This window comes from Mandrillus leucophaeus, unplaced genomic scaffold (assembly GCF_000951045.1).
Source record: "Mandrillus leucophaeus isolate KB7577 unplaced genomic scaffold, Mleu.le_1.0 Scaffold960, whole genome shotgun sequence".
Lineage (NCBI taxonomy): Eukaryota > Metazoa > Chordata > Mammalia > Primates > Cercopithecidae > Mandrillus > Mandrillus leucophaeus.
Window position 1 is genome coordinate 1,394,083 of NW_012110475.1, and position 5,655 is coordinate 1,399,737.

Genomic DNA, 5,655 nt, shown 5'->3' on the forward strand with positions numbered 1-5,655 from the left:
CTTCCTCCTGTCAAGAATCAACATGAGTATTCTGTATTAGAATCTTTCATGGTTGCTGATTTTAATAAATTTAATTCAGCTTGAAGTTCAGACTCGATTCTAGCCATCATCCCTAAATATTCCTGGAGTACAGATTATTCTTGGAAGTAGAAACTGCACAAATCCGTCGACTCCATCAGAATTCTGTTACTGTTTTTAAAGAAGTGGTCTCCAAACAATATAAACTATAATAAAATTAGAAATATGAAATATAATAATCAGGGTGTGATTTAAATGTAGCATAAATCTGATCTGGTTATTCTCCTGCTTAACAACTTTCAGCAGCAGGAAGTTCATACCCCTTAGCTGGTCTCCCATTGTCTGGCTTCTGCCTCCTACTTCCTGCCTCACCTCTTCTCACTCCCCATACTCCTCCCCACACCCCTTCCCTGCGCTGGCCTTAGCTGCCTGCCTGCCCCAAGATGGGACATTCTCCTGGCACACGCTCCTCCTCTAAAGAACATTCAACATCCACAACACACACACACACACCACACACTAGACACGCACCATACACACAATACACATACAACATGCACACACACCCCATGCACACATACAACACATGTACCATATATATAACACACACACATACAGCACACACACAACACAAACAAATACAGCAGACAATACACACACAATACACATACTATACACACACAATACACATACAACATATGTACACACCCCATGCACACATACAACACATGTACCATATATATAACACATATAGCACACACACAACACAAACACACACAACAGACAATACACACACAATACACACACATAATACACACAATACACATAAAACATACGTACACACCCCATGCACACATACAACACATGTACCATATATATAACACACACACATATAGCATGCACACAATGCAAACACAACACACACACGCAGCACACATACAACATATACAACACACACAACACACACACGCACCACACACCTTGTTCACACGCAGTATACCTACCGCATACACACACAGAGAACACACATCCACACACAACACACATGCAGCATGAACACATACCCCATACACACATACAACACATACAGCACACACAACAGAAACACACAATACATACAATACATACCATACCTACAACATACATGCATACACATGCAAAACACACACACACACACACACACACACATTTTGACCACCACTCACTCCCTTGCCAAGTTCCTACTCATTTTTCAGGTCTCAGTTTAAATGTCACTTCTCCAGAGATCTCCTCTGACCCCTGGTCTCAATTCTGACCCTCTCCCACTATTTCTTCTCAGCATTCTTCTCTAGAATACATATCACAACTTGTAACTAGATATGTTTTGTTAACCTCTGGCTTCCCCACAAGACTGCAAGCTTCATGAAGGGAGACACCATGTCTTGATTTTCCTCACCTTTGTTTAACTAGCACTAAGCACAATGCCTGGCACATAGTAGAATCTCAAGAAATATTTGTGAATGAAAGAATGAATGAGACCTTAGCCTGGAAGTATATGACCACCTGCTGGTTCCATACCTGGCATGTCCCACCCACACCTGGCATGTCCCACGTGGGATGAGCAAAGGCCCTGAGGGCTTATGTGACCCATGAGCTTGTCCCTGGTGTGAACCCACCTGACTGGCCCTAGCTGAGGCTTCTAACTCCCAGTTCCTGGAAGGCTCTTCACAAGCACTCGCAATGGTGCTCTCCATCTCCATCTCCACCCCACAGAAGCTGCACCAGTCCCTGGCACTAGGCACTGGACTTCCTTCCCTTCTCTCTCCAGAAATAGTGTGTTACCAAGAACTAAAAGGGAGGAAGAGTTAAAACAAAACAAAGCAAAAAACAAATCCTAGCTGCCACAAGGAAGATTTTTCCCAGACATTTTTGTCTTTATTTCTTGGACTAAAATCAGGAGACACTATTTTTGACACCTCTGTTTTGTTTCACAATGATACACAAAGACGCTTTACGCTTCTGCACACTGCCCTGTACCATTCAGCTATGACAAGCTGCTTTGATAACCAACAGCTTTTGTACACTGATGCATATCCTGGCAAATCTTATGCCTTCGCAAAAACTTCCTTACAAATTGTTCACTGTGTCAAATAGCTTGTTTTATTTTGACAGTAGCTTTTCCATTAGGATTTTACAATCCTATAGGATCCCTTACTAAAATTCTGTTACCTAGAGTCTCCCTGGGTTTGAATTAGTGTGCCTCAGACATCCATGGTACATAATTCTTCAAACTATTAATACTAGATTGTACTAGGGTTCAGAGCTGTCTCCTAAAATGTGGACACTTACACAAATACCCTGTAGAATTGAAAATAATTTTAAACATAAAATATTTGAATAAGTACAATTAAGTAGCTTTTAACATGTTTGGTGTGAAAGTTTATTCTGTGGAAGAATGAAAGAGCCAGTCAAAATACTACTAAATGTATGATTCTGTACTCACTAAAAATGAAATATCATATGGAAACATTTCTCTTTCTTTTGATAATAACATTTACTCAGTGCTTACTATGTGCTAGGCATTTTTCTAAGCCTTATGTATGTGTTAACTCATTTAATCACACAACAGCCCTGAGAAGAAGATACAATAATTATGTCATTGAACAGATGAAGAAAAAAGTCAAGTAATTGCTCAAAGTCATGCAGCTAAGGAAAGGTTGAGCCAAGTTATGAGACCAGAACCTGTGAGCTTGATTACTCCTCCATCCTCCTACCAACAGATAGGTCCATGCCAATAATTGTTTCCCATTCCCAAATCCATATATATATGTATATACATATATATGTGGACAAGATATACATATATATCTTATTTAAAATTTTGTTACGCATCCTATTATTATACAAAAGATCATGGTAAATTTTTATCCTCCCTGGATTTTAACTATTGCTAATGAATAGCTTGGCAGTGCGATTAATTGAGTCAGGTAGGTCTGGATTTAAAATCTAGTTCTACCACTTACCAGTTATATGGCCTTGGGAAAGTTCCTTAATCTTCTGAGTCCATCTGCTATTTTGTAAAATAGAGATCATTATTGCAGTTATAAGGAGAAAATGAGATAACCATATATAAATTGCTTGGCATGTAGGTGATCAATAACACTCTTTACTCCAAGTATGTAAGTAAGGACACTAGGAAATTACAGCAATTGTCACAAAAAAGATTTCATTGATAAATTACTAATTCAATGTTGTAAAATACTTTCTATTAGCTGAAAAATAGCTTAATATGGTTCCCTACAAGTCCCAGTTTTATCAAGAGATAAGAGCATTTATAAGAAAATTGTATTTTTCCAGCCAAATTGAAAGTGTATGTGCAGCCACAGAGCATTACATTAAAAAACTAGTGATCAAATTGACAATTATATGAGTGAACACAATATAATGGCCATACTGGTAGAAATGTGGACATTTCATTAATTCTGTCTTCATTTTCTGGAATTCTGCTTTCCCAAGTCTCTCCATTAGACCCATCTGTGCACCTTGAATATGTGAGCCTTTCTGGGTGTCAGCTTCCAAGAGCAGTGTTTGTGGCTAAAGAGAGTTTGGAATGAGGTTAGAGAAGACTGGGGTGGCTTATCCTCTGAACAAGAAATGCATTCTCTGTAACCCTCCTCCACCCCCGCTGATGGGCTGTGCTATGTTTTGATCCTCATGGACACCTCACATTACAAAAGATAGAATTGTATTTGGCCACCTGATATAAAGGCAGCCAATTCAAAGACTTGGTACAAGTGAACTTTGTAGGAGCTGGCTCAATCTGAATGCTTTCTTGGAGATTTGATTTTTTTTTTTTTAATTGAGAAAGAGTCTCACTTTGTCTCCCAGGTTGGAGTGCGGTGGCGCGATTTGGGCTCACTGCAAACTCCGCCTCCCGGGTTCACGCCATTCTCCTGCCTCAGCCTCCCAGTAGCTGGGACTACAGGTGCCCGCCACCACGCCAAACAAAGAGACAAGCAGTTGTCAAAGGCAGGAAGAAAAGGAAGTAAAGTAAGAGATGCCTGAAGCAAGTTGACAGGGCTGGAGGGACCCTGGCACGTCACAAAGCAAAGAGATTTAGGATTAAAAATTTTTAAAAGATTCGATTTGCAAAAGAAGCAGATGAAGAGAGAGAAGAGAGATTCCTATACTGCTTTGATTTAGATTAATGTCCACTTCACCTCTATCTTTACAATAAACTTTCCAATACTTTCCCTACAATGTCCATGTATACATAGGAAGCTGAATGAAACATCAACAATATGAACTTGAGACTAAGGAGATATGTTGGCATTACCCATAGTTATAGACTCTTATTAGCAGCAAACGAGGACCTATTCCTTTTGGTGTCCTTGGCACCTGCCTGGTTATCCTCCCCAAAGAGGGTGATGTAACTATTAATGCTGCTAACAGTAGATGCTCAGGACAGCATTTGTTGATTAGCACAGACACCCGGGACTGAACACAGGACCCATGTCTGCCCTTCTCCATGGTGGTGGGGGAAGATTCAAACTCCAGAGAGGAAGTCTGAGCTGCCAAAAGTGTGGATGAAATTAGTGGGAAGCAGAGTGAGAACTCCAGATGTTTAGAATTAGGATGACTATAAACAAATTCATTTTCCCAGATCCCCCAAGCTTGCTTTTTAAAATTATTTTTATATCTGGTAAACAAATCAATACTCTCTTTTCTTGGCTGCAAATGGACTAATTCTTTAGGGAAGTATGATAAACTGGTTCACAGTTTGCTCTTCTTTCTCCAGAAATTGTACAATTCACACATCAATGTAATTCTTTCAATTGGTAGTTTTGAAAACTTGGGGATTAAGTATAAACACCGCCATATGCAATTACCCTTCCAGACTGGTTTTATGTACCCTGTCACCTAATTATTATTTTCCTTTGTTTTACCAGCTTTGGCATCCAAATATTACTTTAGCCATAAACACTCTTCACTATGTCATATCATGACATCAGATTTGATACTCCTGTCATGGGAGGAAGTCCTGTCATGAGGGCAAGGCAGGGATATAGAGTGACAGCTTTTGTGTAGCAAAGTAATCACTTGCAGATGATTATCTGAGTTCAAGCCTGAGAATTTCATCTATGTGTATATCACCAAGAAATGTCCACCCCTGCACTATTATTGCCTCTTCATCAATAAGCTGAAAGAAAGAATGTCTTCAGCTAATCTGGAACACACATTTAAAATTCTTATTACTCTCTACTCCACAAATTTATTACATAATTATTCCTATTTGGACTTCACTCTAGCATGTACAAACAAGCGTATAGCAAGTTCAAGGACTCCTTCTGATAGCCCACAATAGATACGCCCTTCTGATTACCTTCCGTACTGTGTAGGGGAAGAACCTTTCCTTTCTTTCAGCAGTCACACTTATTTGGAATCTTTTGTCAGGGTTTAGAATCTGAAAGAAAAAGAAAAAGAAAGAGGGGTTGGTGGGGGAGAGAGAGAGAGAGAGAGAAAGAAAAGAAAAGAAAGAGGGAGAGAGAGAAAGAAGGAAGGAAGGGAGGAAGGATGGAAGGGAGGAAGGACGGAAGGAAGGAAGGAAAGAGGGAGGGAAGGAGGGAGGAAGGAAGGAAAGAGGGAGGGAGGAAGGGA

The 5,655-nt window shown here is 39.9% G+C and overlaps 1 protein-coding gene across 3 annotated transcripts in view; it reads left to right on the forward strand.

Moving 5' to 3' along the window:
* MBNL2 (muscleblind-like splicing regulator 2) overlaps nt 1–5,655 on the forward strand; it is a 174,235-nt gene that overhangs the window by 107,052 nt on the left and 61,528 nt on the right. The gene's annotated exons all lie outside the window — the stretch shown is intronic.